The sequence below is a fragment of the Malaclemys terrapin genome, chromosome 21 (assembly GCF_027887155.1).
Source record: "Malaclemys terrapin pileata isolate rMalTer1 chromosome 21, rMalTer1.hap1, whole genome shotgun sequence".
Lineage (NCBI taxonomy): Eukaryota > Metazoa > Chordata > Testudines > Emydidae > Malaclemys > Malaclemys terrapin.
The window spans coordinates 15,503,707-15,525,591 of NC_071525.1; the positions used below are offsets into that span (position 1 = coordinate 15,503,707).

The 21,885-nt window shown below is 50.2% G+C and overlaps 1 protein-coding gene across 1 annotated transcript in view; it reads left to right on the forward strand.

The window, feature by feature from the left end:
- LOC128826928 (uncharacterized) overlaps positions 1-21,885 on the forward strand; it is a 303,519-nt gene that overhangs the window by 8,553 nt on the left and 273,081 nt on the right. The gene's annotated exons all lie outside the window — the stretch shown is intronic.

Sequence of the window (21,885 nt, forward strand, 5' to 3'; positions counted from 1 at the left end):
TTTTGTTTTGGTAAGTAATATTGTGGTAATTTCACAATTTTAAAAAAAATGTTTAAGGAACGGAACCAGGAAGGGTGGGGGCTAGTTAAAAACCCCACCCTCCTTGCTAAATTGGTAGTGGAACAAGGCTTGTGCCCATGAAAAAAAACTGTTTATTAAAAAAAGCAAAATCGGGCCCAGGCAAGCAACAAATAGAGAAACTAAAAAACAGGTTGAGTACAGAAAGTTAAAACAGCACTCTCAAATCTTACAGCAGCAGTAACATAAAAAAAAAAAAACCATTTAAGACCCCAGAAGGGGGCAGACCTTTGGGACCCCTCTGAAGATTGGAAAGGGGGATATTTGGATAAATTCCTCCTCCCAGGGCCAAAATGCCATTAAAACAGTTAACAACAGTGCCTGCTTCTGCCTCAGATCTCCAGGCCATGGCAAAATGGCTAAAAATTTTAAAACAAAATTTTTTTTTCTAAATAAAGTGTTAACGCCCTTTTACTAAAAAAAGAAAAAATGTACACCCACAAAAAAATGCACCACTTAATTGGCATTTGTGCAGCCCCAAGTACCAAACACACTGTGGCAGAGACCAAGCAGGTTCTGCCAGGGTGAAAGCACTGTGCTAATTTGTTTCCAAGCTTCTATCTTTCAGGTTCTAAACCAAAACATCAGGAGAGCTGGTACCAGCTGAAGAGTTATAAAATACCATGGTTATAGTGTCATGACAAAGTCTGTGTTCAGTGTTCTGTGTTGCATGTTCTGTGTCTGTCTCTGGTGTCCTGTGCTAGCATTGGGTCCAGAAAAAGAGGGGATACTACACTAGACAGGGCAAATGTCTTTTCCTCTCTCTACTTCCCCCATGTCCATCCAATTTATCAATCACCACTTGTGTCCAAAAAACTTTAGTCCCCAGTGCATCAGGGTTATTTTGTTTTGTTTTGTCAGGTTTTCTAATAATCATTTTGTTGTTGGTTTTTTGTTCTTAATACATTTGTATTGTTAGTTACATTTGCCTGTATTATTATTCATTCCACACTTTCCTCTATGCACTCTAATTCTATTTCCCCAAGCCCTAAAGGGTAGTTCTTGGGCCCCCATCACCTGTAAAACCTTGGCCCATAATTGTATGGCCCCATCTTTCATGTCCCTAAAAACCTCTGAAAACAACTGTTAAAAATAAAAAATTCTAAAACATTTTAGCAACTAAATGTTAGTTTAAGTCCAAATCAGCTTAACCTTGCATAACAACTGTGGTACTCCTACAAAATCTTATTTGTTGTGTGTGCTTAAAAATGTCCTGACCTCAGTGACTTTTATTGTTTGATGGCTGTTGCAGCATCAAACTTGGGCCTCATTTTGTTTGTCAATGTACCCAATTTTTGTAATGGTAATGGTTTTGTTGTATTTCCAATTATTATAATTATAATTGTTTGCATTTGTGTTTATGTTATATCTGGTGTTTAGTCAATTGTAATGGTTTTAGTTATATTCACCTGGTTATAATTGTTTGGTTTGTTTGCAACAAATACAAAAAATTTATATGGTGACCACTCAAGAATTCAAGTTTCAGAGTAACAGCCGTGTTAGTCTGTATCCACAAAAAGAATAACAGGAGTACTTGTGGCACCTTAGAGACTAACACATTTATTAGAGCATAAGCTTTCGTGGACTACAGCCCACTTCTTATGGGCTGTATGCATCCGAAGAAGTGGGCTGTAGTCCACGAAAGCTTATGCTCTAATAAATTTGTTAGTCTCTAAGGTGCCACAAGTACTCCTGTTCTTCTTTTTTTCCACTCAAGAATTGTTCTTGAGAGGTCAAAAGGGGGACAATGTAGATAAATCTCTGATAATTTTCATATGACTTTACATTGTGCCTCTTCATATAACCTTGTGGTGGGTCTACCCACGTGTAACCTCTGTTTTCATGGGACTTTATATCAAAGCCTCCTTTAGAAACTTTGCATTGCCCTTGGTATAATATTATAGCCCCTAAGGATAGAATAAGATAGAAGAAAAATTTCTTTTTGCTAGCAGTAGAACAAGAGCTCTCCCCCCGCCCCCCACTCTTAATCAATTGCCCTGTTGAATGAATGAGGTGTGGATGAGCAAGGCATGAAAGGCAGCACCTCCAGACAGCCTCAACTGTTGGAGAGGGGCTGGGAGCCAGACCCAAGGACAATAAAACGTGTCAAGTGGGCTCATTAAAGACAAGCAGACATATCAACGGCCTCGGGGGTTAGAAGCAAGCACCTTCTTTTGGAAACACCCTCTTTGCAGCATTGGGACAACACTCAAAAGAAAGCAGCACAAAGGACCAATGGACACAGACACAGAGTTTAAATCTGGTCTAGATTTGCATAAGAGGAAAGTTGCTATAAAAGTGAGGTGTCTTGCAGAGGACCCCGGGTCTCGTCTTGTCAACATGGGAGCATCAATCCGGATCGGCAGAAGCCCGGCTCCACCCCCTCCCCCATCTAACTCACCTGGCCAGTAAAGTTAAGGGGAGCAACTAATTGGTAACAACAAGACGGAATGGGTTTGTGTGTGTGTGTGTGTGAGCGTAAGTGTAATATATTATATGCATATAATACAGTGTTAATGAATACATGGGGGGAGGGATAGCTCAGTGGTTTGAGCATTGGCCTGCTAAACCCAGGGTTGTGAGTTCAATCCTTGAGGGGGCCACTTGGGAATCTGGGACAAAATCAGTACTTGGTCCTGCTAGTGAAGGCAGGGGGCTGGACTCGATGACCTTTCAAGGTCCCTTCCAGTTCTAGGAGATGGGATATCTCCATTAAAAAAAAAAAAAAAAAAAAAAAAAAGTATTACTAATAAATGTGGCGTTTTGTCTTATTCCCCCTGAAAAAATCCTGTGCAGTACTTTAAGTACAACAGTGGAACCAGGTTCACAAATGGGAGGGGACAGGGGCCCTCCTTACGCCACCACTTGGATATGGGAGCGGAGCTAGAGCACTGGGGGCGGAGCCATGGAGCCCCTCCGCCCCATGCCATGCTGCGCCTAAGCTCCCAGCTGCCGTCCCACGGGAGCTTCATTAGCTCATATCTCATTCCGCTTCCTCTGCAGCCCCCCCATGGTGCATGTGGTGGCCACCCCAGGCCCTCATCGCAGCACAGGGGAACCCCTGTCCCTGACGTGCCGGCTGGACACCAGCGCCTATAGCGGATTGGACTTCTCCTGGTACAAGGATGGCGAGCGGCTGGGGTGGGCACAGGCGGAACTGGCTTTCCCGGGCGTCCAGGTGGCTGATGGGGGAGAGTATCAGTGTGAGGTGCACAACACCCTAGGGAAATCCACCTCCCTGCCACTCTCCATCACTGTTGTGTGTAAGTACTGGGTGCATTTGACTCCATGTTATGCATTACATAGCCTGGGAATGGCTTAGAGTCCCCCATGCACCATGGCTGAACCCCGCACAGTCCTTCTGCAAGGCCATGCCACCCCAGCACCATCCTTCTGCAAGTCCAACCAAAATAAACAAGCTCCCAGCTCGTGCTCCAGCTGGGTCCGCTTTGTTGACCAGGATCCAGTATCTCTTTCCAGCGCACAGAATCATCTAGCGGCCAAATGACATTGCAAATCAACCTGTCATCAGGCCAAGAAACACCCATTCAAATAACATACATTTGGTTGAAATTTAATATTTTTTAATCATCAGGAAAAATGTCTGGTTTGCCCCCTCAAAATTAGCTCTTTGCCGGACTTTTCATTACATTTTTCATGTCAGTTTTTACCTACAGTGTTTTCAAAGAGCAATTCATGGGCGGTGGGTGAATGAGCTGTTGGGGGAGCCTAGCCCCCGGCCTCTCCCTCGCTGCCCGAGAACGACTCCTTCCCTTCCCTGCCGGAGCCCAGAGCCCTGGTGGGCGGGTGGGTGTGTTCCTGCTGCCTCTTGCAGGAGGAGCTGAGCCCTGCTCTGTGTGTCTCTGCCCACCACCTGCGGCCGCCTGCCCCCCTGTGCACCCCCAGTCCCAGAGTGCCCCCAACCCTGGCGCCGGGCAGCGTGGCATGGCCCCAGCTCCAGCGGCCCAGCCCCTGGCCTCACGAGCACTGACCCCAGCCTGCCTGCCCCAGCCTCTCAGCCTCGGAAGAGGGAAGGGAACTGGAAGCAGGCAGGAGGGAGTCTGGGGGCGGAGCGTGGGTGCGGCCACGCCTGGCTGCTTGGGGAGGCACAGCCTTCCCCGTCCTACGGTACCCGCCACCCATGGGGCAATTGTTGAAAATTATAATCAATTAAAGTTAAATAAACTTTTAAACAGAAAATACTGGGGGGGAGATTGGCAAACAAAATTGTTTAGGTTTTTGGGAAACAGACAATTATGATGGCTGAACAGAACCATATTTGATCAAAATGCAGATAAAACAATGGATGAAAATTTGGAGGGAGTGTTTGATTCAAAGTTTAGAAAAGTTTCAAATACCAAATTCCCAAAACTTTTTGGGGCAAAAGTGGGGGAAACGGCTCCATTTTGTACCCAGCAAAATAGAAACACACACTTTTGTGATAATTCACATTTTTTCTTCCATTGGCCTGTGCAGCTGCCCACACAAGGGGGTTCTGGTATCACTTGGGGCAGGGTCTGTGTCTCGCTCTGAGTCTGTGATCTCAGCAGGGACAGGGACTGTCTCTGGTTGTGTATCTGGGCAGCGCCCGGCACAATGGGGCCCTGATCTCAGTGGAGGCTTCTAGGTGCTATTGTAATAAGAGGAGATTGGAGGTTTTATGAACCTGGAAGAAACTCCAATGACCAATAAACACTTGGGAGGGAAATTCTCCTGGTTAAAAACCCAGCTTCCTTCCTGCCCCCTCCACTGAGACTGGCCTTCATTGTCCCCCCTAGGACTATGCTGCCCCCTCAACCAGCTCCCACCTCCCCATCTCCCCTGTGCCTGCCCCACTGCACCCTGCATGACACTGGAGCTAATGACCCTATTCTCCATCCCTGCCCCCCACAGACGGCAGTGACTGGTACCAGCTGAGCCCTGGCCCCATGGGAGGCTTCGGAGCAGGGGTCCTGCTGCTCTTCCTCCTGAGCAACCTCGGGGTTTATTGTCTGGCCAGGAGACTCCGCCAACGGAAAGAACTGGGGGGGAGTCAGCAGGGTAAGGGACCCCCCCGGGGTGGGAATTGGGGGAGGGGCAGGAAAAGGGGCTGCTCTGGCTGTATTGTGGAAAACTGGAGCGTGGGCGTGTGAAGGAAATCAACCCACTCTGTGTGTGTGTGTGTGCGTGCGTTCGCGTCCCTCCACTCTCTGCTGGAGGGGCTGAGCCCTGCACTGTGTGTGGGAGGGTTGGAGGAAGCGGCCTGCTTTGTGGAGGGGCGGGGGTTGCCAGAGGGGGGAAACGATCGATTTGAGGGGAAATGTTTAAAGAAGGAAAATAAACAGTGAAAGGGGATAATTGTGTCTCCTTCCCCAGGGGGCAGCAGAGAGGACCCCAGTGCCCCACAGAGAGACTCGCTCTATGAGGTCAGTGGGGGGGTCTGTTAACCCCTCAGTCCGCACTGCCCCCACATACTGGCTGGAGTTGAGTAGGCAGCTGCAGCCTGTGCCCCCCCACCCCCGCCCCACCCAGGATGAACCCCACTTGGGCCACTGGATCTGGGCATTTCTGGGGCAGTTTAATTGTAGCTTCGATTTTCTAGGCTGTGTTGGCTTTTGGGAGGCAGGTCAGCCTAGCAGATAGAGAACAGAACTGGTAGGGAGGCGATCTGGAGTCTGTCTGCCCATGGGCAAGTCACAGCCCTGCTCCATGCCTCAGTTTCCCCATCTGTGCAAGAGGGGTAATGATCCTGCCCTCCTGTGTGTAGCACTTGGCGATCTCTGGCCGGAAAGCGCTGGACACGGGCAGGGTGTCGTTACCGACCCCACTGCTGTTTTCTTTCAGTTCCAGCCCCTTTCTCAGCTTTAACACAGTTTCCTCAGGGAATTGCCTCTGTTTTGTTTCTTGTTATTGGATAATGAAGCGGTTTTACAAACCCATCAGCTTGGGTGACTGCTGCTGGACAGGGAGGGTTTGCCGAGGGCAGGGGGCTCCGAGGCTCGAAAGCTAAAGGAAAAAATGACGCAGCAAGCAGCCTTCCAAAGCTTTTTTTTAGCAGATTGCGCAAGCGGGAGCCAATCCCGCTCTCTGGTGGGGAATTAAAAAAAAAAAAAAGAAGCAGAAGCCCCTCCCCCCAGTGCCCCAAAAGAAGCAAGGTGCTACTTAAAGAAATGAATAGTCAATTACATACACAAAGAAGCCAATATACTCTTGCTGGGGGCGGCCTTGGCAGCTGGCCCCTACCCAGCGCCGGCTTCCGGCCTCCCTAGGGGGCGGAGTCTGGGGGGAGGGAGAGGAGAAGGCAGGACCACAGAAAGGGGCAGGGCCTTGTAGTGAGGGGGAGAGCACCCCACAATTTTCTGTCTAGCCCCCCTTACCCACCCCACCCCCAGTGGGAAGCGGCTGGCACCCCCCGGTCAGCCCATCACAGAAAACATCCCACTCATTCATGTACCAGGCTTTAGTTTACATCGAAAGTAGTTACTTGTCCCTACTCCTCCATTCCTCGCAATGAGGTTTGCCACCCACCCGGGGTGCCAGACAGGGGGCCAGGATCCCCTCACTTTATACCTGCCATAAGGGGGAGCGATGGGGGAGGGGCAGAGAGGAGCAAGTGGGGGGGGCGGGATCTTGGGCGAAATGAGGGTGGGGACTCGGGGTGAATGGGTAGCATGAGGGCGGGGTCTGAGGGGAAGAGGCAGGGCGGGGCCGGGGCCTGGGGGAAGAGGCGGTGCAGGATAGGCAGGAGAAGGCAAACGCAATGGCGGGAACTCGGGAGAAGGGCTGAGGTGAGGGTGGAGCCTCAGAGAAAGGGGCGGTGCAAGGGCGGGGCCTCAGGTGAAGGGGAGGGGAGTGGGCGGGACGTCGGAGGAAGGGGCTGTGATGGGTTCAGTCACAGAGACCCCCTTGGGACTGTCACCTGATGTGCTGGAATTACCTCTGAGCCTGTTTTTTACAGCCAGTTTGGGACTCCAGAACCCTGCCTCGTTGAACCAGACACACTAGCCTGCGGCAACACAGACCCAGGTCTGATCCACACCCCCAAAGCTGCAGACTTTAACCAAAAACTGCTTAGCAAGTTACCTATCTCCAGCACCCAGACACCCAGCTCCCAATGGGATCCAAACCCCAAATAAATTTATTTTACTCTGTATAAAACTTATACAGGGTAAACTCATAAATTGTCCACCCTCTATACCACCGATAGAGAGATATGCACAGCTCTTTGCTCCCCCAGGTATTAATCACTGACTTTGGGTTTACTAATAAACGAAAGTGATTGTATTAAGTATAAAAAGTAGGATTTTAGTGGTTTCATGTAATAACAGACAGAACAAAGTAAGTTACCAAGCAAAATAAAACAAAACACGCAAGTCTAAGACTAATACATTAAGAAACAGATACAGGTAAATCTCACCCTCAGAGATGTCCCAATAAGGAGGAGGTCTGTAGGGATCAGGTACTGGAGGTAGGTGTAGTCCTCTTCCCCTTCCTTACCCTCTGTGGGGCGGACCTCTGTTGTGCCTGCAGACTCACTGGGTGGTTCCTCTCAATCTGGCAGAGTAGCGAGCTTGTGCTTCCCCTTCTCCTCAAGGCCCTAGCCCTGCACCACCCCTTCCCCCAAGGCAACACCCCCACCCTGCCCCTTTTCCCCGATGCCCTGCCCTGCATTGCCCCTCCCCCGAGACTCCGCCCCTGCACCGCCTCTTCCCCCAAGGCAGGGCCAGATTAACTTTTTGTGGGCCCGGCGCCAAACATATTTGTGGGCCCCCATTGGGGAAGTAGGGCATGCGATGGGGTCGATCCACAGAGCAAGGGGCCGGTTGGGGGGCAATGAGGCGCAGCGGAGTGGCCCCACTCAGCCAGCACAAGGGCACTGTTTACAAACCCAAAACTGCTAGACGCACACTGGCCTGCCAGCCCTGCGCTGCCAGCGTTCCCCTTCCACACTGCCCCCAGCCCGGTGCCCTGCCCTTATGCCACTGCCCCCTCACCCAGAGACTTCCTCCATAGATCCCTATGCCCAGCACCCCCTGCCTAGAGACCCCTCCGGCTACAACTGCACAGCACCCTGCACACCATACCCCCTGCCCAGCTCCCCCACCCACAGATCCCCTCCTGTCCAGCACCCCCATCACAGTCCCACCATCACAGCTGTACAGTGCCCCATATTCCGGAGGGAATTCTGCTTCAAATTCTGTGCATCATATTTTCAAATTCTGATATTTTTTAATAATAAATAAATGTGGAAGCTCCACCATGGCAGTGGGGAGCACAGGCCATTGGCTGCATGGAGGTGGGAGATCACCCTGCAGCCTCCCCCACCTCCCTGGGACAGGGACTTGGCAGTGAGACTGAACCTGACCCTGATACAGCACAAGGGCCAGGCCTGCCACAGAAACACCCTGGGGCCCTGCCCCTTTTGGGCCAGGCTCCCCAGATGTGGGCAGGGAGACGCAGCCCGGCAGCAGGATCCAAGTGCAGAGGGACTTAGTGTGGGGGATCCAGATGGGGGTAGGAGGGTTCTGTGGGGGGGGGTAAGAGGGTTCTGTGGGGGGGGATCTGGGTGCAGGCACCTCAGTGGGGGATCTGGATGCACAAGGAGGTGCCAGGTGCAGGGGCAATGGGAGTCTGCAGGGGGAACCAAGTGAAAGTGGTTGGAGCTTGGGGTGGGGGTGGGGGAGTCTGGGTGCAGGGGAGGTGGGGCTGTTGTACTTAAAGTACGGCACAGGATCTTTTCAGGGGGAATAAGGCAAATGCCACATTCATTGGTAATACATGAATCAATCAATACTGTATCATATGTGTAAGCAGAGTCTGGATGAGCTCTACCCTGACATCTGGTGGGGAATTATGGCGAGGGTGGAAAAGAACTCCAGGGGCTGATCTTGTTTGCATAGGCACACCCACCCGCCAGGCGTGAAACCACAGCAACTCAAAGTGGTTACTTTGGCTGGTGTGGGATCCCCAGTTTCTCTGTTATTGGGGCAGGAGGAATAAAGTTTTGTTACCCTGATTCTGTGAATCAAGGCCAGTGGAACTGTTGTATGACAGAAGGACTGAGTGAGTCCTTCACCATTACCTAAGCAGCACTTGCTTGAGAAGGGGCATGGGTTACAAAACCCAGTAAATTGAGAGAGGATGTTGAAAGGTGTTTATGCCTCATGGCATATGCTGTCTTTGAGGGTCTGAAACACCAATTGCACCATCTCCTCTCTCCACTGTTGAATGTCAGAGCTGTTTTTGATTTTATTAGGAGCCTAGTTACAGTCTCCTGAGCTGAATTCACTTTGGGCCAATGGTGCACTAGCACTGGGGGTTCCCCTACTATCAACTGAAAATGTTAAGTGCTCCAACCACAAAAGAGCTGAAGTTATTAAGAGCAGAGATCACTGAGTGCTGTGTTAAGTGGGCGGGGGAACCTAGAGCTATATTGCTAAGCAGCTGGTGTAGCAATTTGTGGGGGTGACTGGAGGAACAGTGAGCAGCCCAAAGAAGGGCAAGTGGCTCACAGGTTGGGGAGCTGAGCAGCTTGTGGGACAGCAGGAAGTGGACTGGCTCATGGTGAAGGCTGTGGTGGAACCCCATGGAGAGATGGCCAGCCTTGGATCATGTAAGGTGCACCCTATGTGCCCCCCCTTTTTACTCTGGGGCTGTACTGACCAGGGACAGAGCCTTTGGGGGTGTTGGACTTTGGGGACTCTGGGTCATTTTTGGGTTCCTGGATTCAAGAAACCAAAGGGAAAGGACACAGCCCAATTTGCTGGGGTGGGTTTTTTGCTCATGGTTTGTGTTAGGAATCCTGTTTGTGGTGTTTTTCCAATGTAATGCTGAAGTCGTTTACCTCATGTTATTAAACATTTTCTGCTACACTCAGACTCCGTGCTTGTCAGAGGGGAAGTATTGCCTCTTAGAGGCACCCAGGGGGTGGTATGTAATTGTCCCAGGTCACTGGGTGGGGGCTCGAGCCGCTTTTGCATTGCGTTATTGAAACGGAACCCCTAGATACAGAACCCGGCCCTTGTTGCTGCCAACTTAGATGGGCAGAAGGGTTACATATGCATATGATCTAGATTACACACACACACACACAAACACACTCCATCTTGTTGTTGTTACCAACTAGTTGCTCCCCTTAACTTCACTGGCCAGGTGAGTGAGTTAGGGGAGGGGTGGAGCCCTGCTTCTGCAGATCTGGATCAATGCTCCAATGTTGACAAGACCCAGGGTCCTCTGCAAGACACCTCACATTTATAGCAGCTTCCCTCTCATGCAAATCTAGACCAGATTCAAAATCTCTGTCCGTTGGTCCTTTGTGCTGCTTCCTTCTGGGTGTTGTCCCAATACTGTTCAAAGAGGTTGTTTCTAAAGAAGGTGCTTGATTCTAACCCCCCTCCCCCCCTCCCCAGGCCCTCAATATATCTGCTCTACTTTAGTGAGCCCACTTGACAAGTTTGATTGTTCTTGGGTCTGACTTCCATCCCCTCTCCAGCTAGCTGTCTGGAGGTGCTTGCCTTCCACGCCTTGCTCATTCACACCTCATTCATTCAACTTGGCAATTGATTAAGGGAGTGTGTGTTGGGAGGGGAATCTTATTCTACTAGCAAAAAGACATTTTTCTTCTATTTTAACTACCCATAGGGGCTATAACATTATACCAAAGCTTAACACAAAGTTTTCTATAAGTTTTTCTACATAGGGATCTGATACAAAGTTCCTATATCAAAGGACTTGATACAAAGTTGTATGAAAATAGCTTAATACAGAGTTCTATGAAGAGGCATAATACAAAGTCATGTGAAGATGCTTAATACAGAGATTTATCTACAGAGTTCATTTGGATGGGGGTCCAGGTGCAGGTGGTTGGGGCTCAGTAGGGAGGGTGTCTGGGGGGGGCTCATCGGCGTGGTACAGATGCAGGGGAGGTGGGGCTTGTCAGGGTGAGCGTTTGATGGGCCTGCTTAACAGGGGAGCCCCAGCTGCTGCTGGGCCCCCATTTTCCCTATCCCAGGGATTGGTAACCTTCAGCACGCGGCCCACCCAGAGCACACGGACTAAACACATACTACAGCAGCAGATTGTTCCAGCTTTCCCTTGGGAGACAATTCCATCCACACCCCAAGGCAGAGATTGCATTGCTAGGACACTTTCCCCTGATAGCCTCAGTTTCCCTTTCCTACCCATCCCCCCATCCCTCTTCCCCACTGCCTCTTTCCTTCCAGCTCCCTAAGAGGCAGTCACCCAGATGCCAGGGAGGGGAGCCAAGCGCACTACACATGTGGCTACACTGTCTCTGAGAGGCAGGCGTCTCTGCCTGGGGAGGGAGGGCAAGCAAGAGAGACCAGGAGATGCCCGCCCCCCAACATGCCTGTCCTGGTCCAGCTGCCCAGCAGGGCCTGGTACTCTCAGTCTCTCTGTGCTGCGGGGGTGCAGGGGATGTTTTCGGAGATGCCTCTGGCTGAGCCCCCTGCCAAATGCGGAGAGATGGGTGGCAGCTAGTGCCCCCCAGGCCCCCAGCATGCAGACACCCACCCCGCCAGCAGCCAGCTCTCAGCACAGCCACCCTGGAAGGGGTTTCAGTCTCCCCCACCCCCCTCGCCCCAAGACCCCCTTTGAAATACATTTACCAGCCCAGCTGCTGCTCCTGGCTGCCTTGCGTTGGGTGAGAGGTTGAAGCGAGGCTGGGAGCTGCACTAGAGCCGCAGGAAGCAGCCTGCTGCCCCCCAGAAGCAGCAGGCAGGAGAAGGAGGTGGGGCTGCACCTGTGGGGTCGCTCAGCCCCTGCTCCAGGAGCAGAGTTCCCATCACTGATTGGCTGGGGGCCAAAAAACACCTAAACAGCCCTGCCCACTACGCCAGTGACCAGCCATGTGATCAGCGACTCAGAGCCAGAAAAACTTCCTTGATTGGTGGCTCTGCAATGATTCCTCCGCCCCCCCACCGCCAAACAGCTGATGGCTCGTGGGCCCCCCCCCGGCCCCATTGCCCCCTTCCCCAAGGCCTGGCCCTGCCTCCCCTCCTCCCAGGAGCGGCTAGCTAGCCGGATCTCAGCCCTTCCCCCTCCCTCCTGCTGCTGGGAGACAGGCTACAGCTAATCGGCAACAGGGAGGGCGGGGCACACACCCAGCGCTGGGGGCGGAGCTTCGCTGCTGCTGCAGGGCCTGCCTTGCCACACAGCAGGAGCCCAGCGCCGGCAGCACTAAAGAGCGGGCAAGAGCGGCTTCTCTGGGCCCCTTCGGCCCGTGGGCCCGGCGCCATGGCAAATCCGCTCCTGTTTCCGCGGCTCATGCATTCCTTCTCTCGGATTCCACTCCGGTCAACCTTTTGGGTCGGGATCTGTTCTGTAAACTTGGCTGGACCATCTATTCTTCCCCAGATGGGGTCTACTTACAAATTCCCCAGTCCTCTCTGAGCAATTCTCTGGCCTCCCTGCTGTCTCCTTACCTCCGCCAGTACCCCTATCAAACATGGCCCCTCCATCGCTGCTCTCCTGTATGCAGTTTTACTTCCGTCTGCCCTAGCTATTGTTAAGTGCCCTGGCCACTCCATGGCGGATACTGATGTTGCTAAGGGTAACGCATTTGCTGACGCCTCTGCTAAACATGCTGCTGCCATAGAACCATCTCCAGATGCATTTCTAGGTTCCCTTTCTGTTTCTATACCACCGCCGTCCCTCACTAACCTCACCCTGCTCCAAGACCCTGACCCAGAAGCCAAAAAGGACTCCTGGGTTGCCCAGCGTTGCTCTCTACATCCTGATTCCCTTTGGCGTTCGCCTGCTGGCGCCTTTGTGGCCCCCTTTTCACTCTACCCGTCGCTGGCCACCCTGCTACACGGTGTTTCACATGTCGGAAAGGAGGGGATGGTCTCTGCTGTAACTAAGGCAGGATGGTGGGCCCCCCATTTCAGCTCTTTTGCAACCCGCCACTGTGCCGCCTGTACCACTTGCCAAAGCCACAATATTGGTAAACCTGTAAAAGTGGCTCAGGGGTTCTGGGGCCTGCCCCAAACACCATTCTTGCATTGGCAACTTGATTTTGTACAAATGCCGAAGTGACAACAATATGAATTTATTTTGGTTACGGTATGTTTATTTTCTGGTTCTCGAAAGGCTGACGCACTGTCTGTACCAAATGTTTATTAAATCATATTCTGCCTGCCAAGGGAATTCCTGCCACTCTGTCCGGTGGAAGGGTCCTCATCAGGTACTGCTTACTACCCAGACGGCTGTTAAACTATCTGGCATCGCAGCGTGGATACATGCTTCACAGTGTAAGAAGGCACCATCCCCAGCAAACCAATCATCACCTCAGGACCACGCAGAGTCAATTTTGACTCCAGAAGACGACGTAGAGGAACAGCCTGCAGTACCTTACAATCTACGCTCTTGTAAGGGTTGCCAGAAGCAGACGACGACCTAAAGCAAGGCCCAAGAAGAAGCAATAGTGAGCCTAGCGCCTGCTCCCTAGTGGATGTAAAACTGTGACTGCAGTTCCCTCAGTTGAGGTTGTCAGAACCAGCAGGGCCTTGCCTCCGACATGCGCCTCTGGTGGCGCCTGTTCCTCGGCTGCTGGTGTCTTAAGGTCTGGGGAGCCCACAATGACAATTCTTTTATCCAGCAGCAAGTGTGGATAGCTCAGACCCTTAATATTTCTAATTGCTGGGTCTGCAGCCACATCCCAGCCCACTCTCAAGCTGGTGTTCCTGTCCTGGCAATCCCACTCAATTCCCCAGACCTCACGGGAGGACCTCGTCCGTTTAACAAAACATGGAACAGCAATGACACTTGGGAAGCAGTGGGAATAAATGTATCTAAATGGATAAGTGTGGTAGAGGGAAAAGGTCATTGGTGTTGGGTATGTAATGAGACAGGGTTGGATCTGGGAAAAAGCCGTTGCCTTCGGCATATTGTGGCCAATCGTGCATGGGATTATTCGAACAAAACTAAAGAGTGGTGGGCCAGGTATGGGGTTATGAATTTTTTCTCGACCTGGGATCAGACAGAAAAGTCAATCTCATGTTCCCCCTACAGTAACCTTAGTGAAAACAATACAATCTTTCAATGCCATGCAAATAACACCACTCCTCGTAAGGAGAATTACCCTGTGCCCCTTTGGAGGATATTACTCCTTTGCAGGCACCTATGTGACAAATGGGTGCAACCGACCCTTCCCGGCCTTAATAGGCCATCATTGGGTTTGTGGGACCAAAGCTTATACTGCGTTACCAGCTAACTGGTCAGGTATCTGTTATCCCGCCCGACTCTTCCCAGAATTCCGAGTGCTAGGGTCCTTCCCACGAGAACGCCTCCGTAATTTCAGGCGAAGAAGAAGGGACTTACCAGACGCCCAATGGTATGTAAATAACATAAACCCCTTAACCTGGGAAGAGGCCACTGGCGGTTCCCTTATCCCACTTGGGGGAGTAATACACCATGCAAAAGGGCTCCTGAGGTTACAAGCAGTAGTTGAAATAATGGCAAATGAAACCGGAGAGAGTTTAAGAGCCCTGGCCAAAGAAACAGCGGCGATCCGACAGATGGCCCTCCAAAACCGTCAAGCCTTGGACATAGTGCTGGTGGCCAAAGGAAGGACCTGTGCTCTCATTGGAAAAGAATGTTGTGTGTTTATACCGACGACACCAATGAGGTACTAGATCGCGTTAGCCACTTAGAACAAATCGTATATCTTCCCCATGAAGAGCCGAGTTCTTTCTGGAAGTGGCTAAGTAACCTGTTCAATTTCTCTGGCATAGGAAACTGATTGTTTCAGGGAGCCCTGACTATCCTGTTTGGAATCCTAATGATTTTTGTATGTTTGCAGTTAATCTCCTGTTGTATACAGAATTCTGTAAGGTATGCCACCCAGGTGACTGCCCCAAAACAGAGTGCTAATATGATGATTTTGAATATCGCTGATGAAGAAATGGATAAAGAACGGTTAATATGTGGAACCCAGTAATTGTTGGTCATAGCGTAGCTTGACCAAAAGGAGGGATTGTGAAAGTAGAATGAATTATATTGTAAAAATAGAATGGATTGAAGAAATGCTGTATGTACCTTTAAGCTGAAATAAGGAATGTTGAAATACAGGTGTCAGAAAAAGGAACATTAAGGCATAAACAATGAGTCTGCTTAAGCTAATGGTGGACCATTAGCCGGAGATCTGTTAGTAAGGAAATTGAATATGTATGTCTAGCCTCAGGTAAACTTGTCAGTTCTGCTTTCTTTGTCCTCTTGTTAAATTCTCGCCCTTTTTATCTGTACTGAGAGCCACAAAACTCCCCTTTGACTGCTGCTTACCCCTGTACGTTCCTAAACTAATTCAGTGGCGATCATGTGCAGAGGGAGTGCCCTAGGTGCCTACATTTCTGCCTGTGTGCATGTGCTGTGCTGCCTCACCGCAGGCGCTCAGACGCCGTCTCCTGTCTGTGCTCCAGACTGATCCACAAACCAGGGAAGACAGGCATTTGTCCACCTAAATTGCATGCTGGGCCTGATCAGGTAGGCATGCCCAGAGGCTGCTGACTGGATTGGGCCCATTAGGTGAGTTAACACAACAGTTGCAGGTGGTGGAGGGAACCTTCCTTTATAATCTTTAGCTTAGTGGTTATGGGATGTGGGAGACCCCCAGTTCAAGTCCCTCCTCTGCCTGATGAGGAGAAGGAATTTTAACAGGGATCTACATCGCTCAGGTGAGTGCTCTAATCACTAAGCTATTGTGTCATTTAACTTTGTCTAGCCCAATTAATATATAATGATTTAATTTAAGTTGAAAAACTTCAATAGAAGAGACTGAGGGAGCCCCAGATCAGGATATTCCATACCACAGTGATTAGGGTTCTCACCTCCGATGTGGCAGATCCCTGTTCAAATCCCTGCTTCCTCTCAGGTGGGGTGGAGGGGGGGACTTGAATGTCGGGGGGTTGTCTTCCACACCTTGGGTGAGTACTCTAACCACTAGGCTAAAGGTTATAAGAGAGCTGCTTTCTGTCCCTCTTTCTCCCCCCCCCCCCCACCAGCTGTTTTGTGTAAACTCATCTAAAAGTCCTGATCCAGTTGGTGGCATCTGAGCACACCTGTCAAATCAGGCCCATTCACCGCTTAGGTGGCCTAATGCCTTTCTTACCTCAGTTCATGGATCTCTAGCAGGGATAGGTGCTGAACTCTGAGAGAAGCGTGGGACTTAGGATACGCCCCTGTTGTCTGCCTCTCCCGCTGGCTGGCTTAAGTGGCTCCTAGCATGCTGGCTTTGTGGATTGCATTCAAAGGAGCCTATCGCTTTGCCTAGTGGCCTAAAAGTTAGGTGTTGTGACACTGATCATCCTATGCCTAAGTCCCTTTTGTATATATTAGCCTATGTACCTAAATACCTCTGAGGATCTGGGCCAAACACATTTCGATGTTGATGAGAGATAGCTGGCTGACTTGATATTTTATGGATCTAGTGCTGCATCCCTTACTCAGATCTGAATTGTACTTACGCTTGTGGGCCTGTGCGATGGGGTTTCCACCCCACACAAGGCCTGGAGATTAAGATTAGACTCAGGGACCCTCTAGCCAGCAATCAAAGCCTGTTCCCTTCTCGGCCTTACTGCCTTTCCCTGAGCCCTGTCCTGGCTTCTCCTCTCACTGGGTTTGCCAGCCCAAACACCCCCCCCTTCTCCCAGGGAGTGACTACAGACTTTCCCCTCCTTTGCTGCCAATTTCCAGCCTTTATAATCCCCTCCTCAGCTGGCTTCCTCATTCAATCAGTGGATTGCTTAGTCACCTGATTCCTCTCCGCTGTGGCCTAGTGGGTTAATTAGCCCTCTTCTCAGTCTGCATTAACCCTTTCAAGGAAAGTGTGGGGTGAACACCCCATCACACTTGCATTTCTTTGTCTGCTTTCTTTATTGCCCTTCTTGTCCGGATTGTTCACAATCCTCCATTTTCTTGCTGCCTTGCTAGGAATTGTCCAAATAGAATTTTTTATTGTTTCTATTTTTCTACCTATCCAAGAAGGTACTAAAAGTTAACAGATGCCAAGAAATAATCTCAGATGCCATGATGCAATAACTGTTAACAAATGCTTACATATGAATGGCCATCACTTTCTAGGCGCAAAGTGTACAGGAACTCCTCCCTTAACATTGTCGATATGTTCCTGAAAAATGCGACTTTAAGCTAAACGATGTTAAGCGAATCCAATTTCCCCATAAGAATTAATGTAAATAGGGGGGGTTAGGTTCCAGGGAAATTTTTTTCACCAGACAGAAACAATATATTATATAGATATACACACAGTATACGTTTTAAACAAACAATTTAATACTGTTCACAGCTATGATGATTGTGAAGCTTGGTTGAGGTGGTGAAGTTAGAGGGAGGAAGAGGGAGGGATATTTCCCAGGGAATGCCTTGCTGCTAAATGATGAACTAGCATAGGGTTACCATATTTCAACAATCAAAAAAGAGGACACGGGGTGCCGCCTAGCCCCGCCCCCTCCCACTTCCCGCCCCCCTCGGAATTCCCCTACCCCCTACCTGTTCCCTGACTGCACTCTCCTGAGACACCCCCCCACCCTAACTTCCCCCAGGACCCCACCCCCTGTCTAAGTCTCCCTGCTCCCTGTCCCCTGACTGCCCAAACCGCTCTCTACACCTTCTCACAACAGCCCCCCCAGAACCCCCGACCAATCTACCCCCCCGTTCTCTGTCCCCCGACTGCCACAACTGCTCTCTACACCCCCTTCTCCCGACAGCCCCCCCAGAACCTCCGACCAATCTAACCACCCTGTTCCCTGTCCCCCGCCTGCCCCAACCGCTCTCTACACCCCCTTCTCCTGACAGCCCCCCCGAACCCCCGACCAATCTAACCCCCCCGTTCCCTGTCCCTTGCCTGCCCCAACCGCTCTCTACACCCCCTTCTCCTGACAGCCCCCTGAACCCCCGACCAATCTAACCCCCCCGTTCCCTGTCCCTTGCCTGCCCCAACCGCTCTCTACACCCCCTTCTCCTGACAGCCCCCCCGAACCCCCGACCAATCTAACCCCCCCGTTCCCTGTCCCTTGTCTGCCCCCCCCCAGGCCGAGGGAGAGCTGCGAGCTCCACGTGCAGCCAAACACTGGCGCTGCTCTGCGGGGGAGGAGGGAGCGGGCGCGGGGCAGGGACTCTGGCTGCTAGAGGCCCCAGTGGCTGCGAGCAGCTTTCAATCAGGCCCAGCCGTCCAATCAGCCGCGCCGCACTCTGCATGAGGGGAAGGGGGAAATCCCGGACATTTCTACTTTATTAGAAATCCCCCCGGACGGCCATTTACAGCTGAAAAAGTCAGACATGTCCGAGGAAACCCGGCCGGATGGTGACCCTAAACTAGCACTCGGCCGAGCCCTCAAGGGTTAACACATTGTTGTTAATGTAGCCTCTCACACAAGGCAGCACGAACAGGAGGGAGGGGAGACAGCACAGCAGACAGAGACAGACACACACCTTGTTTGGGGGAGAGAGAGAGAGATGCACACTGCCCACTCTTAAGTGCGTAAGAAGCTGACCCACTCTTAAGTGCATTGTCTTTTGAAGTGGATCAGGAAGTTGAGACAGCAGCTGCTGCCCCAAGCACTCTGTCTCTCTCCGCCGGTGTCCCCTCCCTGCTCTACATGGAGAAGGGGTAAGCGGGGTGCAGCAGCAGGGGGGAGGGGGACACCCTGACATTAGCCCCCCTTACTCCCCTCCCCGCACAGCAAACAGGAGTCTCTGGGAGCAGCTCCAAGGCATAGGGCAGGAGCAGCACATGGCAGTGGGGGAAGGGACAGCCCCGTTCATTCCCCTGCGGGAGACCAGCGGGCGGGGGGGGCTGGGGCCTGCTGCCCCCACTCCGGGGCCGCCTCACGATAGTAGCCTGGGCCTCCCTCCAGCGCTTGTGGAGGAAGGGTTGTTTTTTTGTTTTTGCCACGCCCCCCCACCACGCCCCCACCCGCATCACCCTCCCCCCTCCCCCCGCGTCCTGATATTTGACTTGGGTGATCTGGTCACCCTAGATATAATCAATGGTTTCTACAGACAGTAGCTTACAAGTTTTAACAGAAGACCCAAGACATTTTTGTACTGGGTGAAACTGTTGGATTTCAAAGTGTGCGGGACAAATTATGAGGGGGTCACTGTCACTTGGGAGAATCACTGTTAGTACCATCTTTAATATCCCTACAAAATATTCTCTGGAGTCAGTCCCTGGGGCACAGATGTTAAGCAATTTCTACAAGTCACAGTCAGTCAAAGCGGAACCATAAAAAGAACCCAGATCTCCTGATTCACCTGTTCTATCCTCCTCTCTCTAGCTACCTGTCATGTGATGAACTACACCTTCTGTGATGGACTACTTTTACTGAACCAGGGCTGACTGCAGACAGACACGAGAGACGCTGGCTGTTAGCCAAGCATGGGAAGCAGAACTCGGGATCTTCAGCTCCAAAAATAGGCCTCTGTCACTTGAGCACAAAGAGAATTACCACCAGTTCTCCCTAAACTTGAAGCTTTTATTTATCTTTTTGGGCTAGTCTCTAGAGAGGGCACATAGTCATAAACAAATGGGCAGGGCAGGGGCAGGCAGGATGCACACATCTATAACAGCCACTACATCACCCCCTGTTTGTGAGTTAACACCTGGTTGTCATGGCAATTGCACCACAGCCTTCATTGTGACATCCTCTAGCCCAAGCAAAGCTCTTGAGGCAATGAACAAAAGTCAGTGCTCAACTTGGCCTCAGAGAGAGACAGTTGGTGCCGTGCTATACTGTAGCAATTTTGAGTTTTTGGTACATACAAGATTTGGCATTCAGACCTCAGAAGTAAGTGAGTTTTTCCATGTACCCAATATAATAGAACTGTGTGAGTTTTTTTATGAATGGAGTTGTGGGGCCACAGGGGTTTTAGCCTAGTTCTGAGTGGGCATTATATAGATTATTCCTGTAACTTTGAACCTAGAGGATTCCAAATGAAAACAAAGCTAACAAAGAAAAGCCTGAAAGAATCTTAACCTAAATAGGACTTAATCAGTCTCTTAAACAGAGGGATATTGTATGAGATATGGAAACAGTTTTAAGGCCATCTTCAACTGCAGAGATCACCTCATTGTTTAATGAATTCCTTTGCCCTATCATTAATGAGATGAGTACCAACCTGAAAAACAGTCCTGTCTTCACAAGTCAATAATAATCCTTTGTCTAGCCAGTGATCCTAAATATATATATATATATATAGAGAGAGAGAGAGCACCAATCACCATAACATCTCTCTATCCACCTATCAAAGTAGGGAAGTACTATTTACCTCTCACATAACACAAGAAAAAGGGGTCACCCAATGAAATTAATAGGCAGTAGAGTTAAAACAAAATGAAGTACTTCTCCACACAATGCATAGTCAACCTCTGGAATTCATTGCCAAGGGATGTTGTGAAGACCAAAAGTATAACTGGGTTCAAAAAAGAATTAGATAAATTCATGGAGGACAGATCCATCAGTCGCTATTAGTCAAGTTGGTCAGAGACTCAATCCCCATGCTCCAGGTATCCTAAACCTCTCGTGCTAGAAGCTGGGACTGTACAACACTTGAAATTGCCCAGTAATGTTCATTCCTTCTGAAACACCTGGCACTGGTCACTTTCAGAAGACAAGATACTCCCATTGCCCGATCATCTCTCTTTAAATGCATGGAAGATTTCCCTAATGTCTAATATACATTTCTCTATTTTTATTCAGTTAAGATCTCAGAACCCATTCGTGGAGGATGGAGTACCTAAGGTCAAAGGTGGATTCTTGGTAAGAAGATAAAAAAAGTTTTACATTGTACACACTGTACAGAGTGACAGTGTGTGTGGGGGAGAGTGGGGGGTGGGGAGTGACAGGGGAAAAGGTCTGACTTTGAGCCACATAGTGTAGCCAAAAAGCCTCAGAATACCATGTAGGCCACTGACAGCTTGACACATAATCCTGCAGGCAGCTCTGCTTAGTGTACAGTGTTGCATGTCTCCTTCTGAACCCCCTAACAGTTGAGTGGTTAAATGTCTGGGTTCCTCTCAGAGATCCTTTCCTAAAATAATAGTTTTAGGTGCCTCAAAAACTCATTAAGCCACCCTTTTAACTCAGGTTTCCTGCTCAATGCTGGAGTCAGCAATCCTTTAGCTCCTCTACTGTTCACAGCATTCCTTAAACCCACAGTTCATAAATTGCTTTGGTTATTGGTAAAATACTCTTATTAGGAACTCAATGGGATATTGTCTGTCATTTTACACAGAGGAACAGAATAATAAACAGACTGTGTATTCCAACCTTAAATCGATAGACACCTCCCAGTGCCCTACCCATTCCTAACATTTTGTTGTTTCCATTTAATTTAGGATGAAGGTTCCATCAAGTGCCAGACCAAGGATCCACACCAAATTGGCAGCTATGTTTTGGCCCCTAACCTACTTTGTCTTTCCGAATGAAGCCTCCTCACCTTTTAAAAAGACAGATCCATCCTTGATCAGGTAATTCTGGCAATGAGCATACTCCTTGCCCTAGGTTAGAGTACTTTGGGGGCTGCAGGGTTTCAGGTACATGTATGAAACAGGGCCCCCATCTTTCTGAAAATGTGGATGCAGCACTGTTCAAAAAACTCTTCCTTCGCCAGGGGTGTGTGTCCTGCCTGGACCCCGGCAAAGTCTGGGAATGCCCACATCTGGAGCTTGGGACCCATTTTTCTAGTTTATGATGCTCTCACGAGTGAGAAAAGAAGGGAATTAGGAACAGAAAATGCAGCAGTCACATGTTTAGTGTGATCTCAACTTTGCTCTCTCTATTTCACTGGGACTAT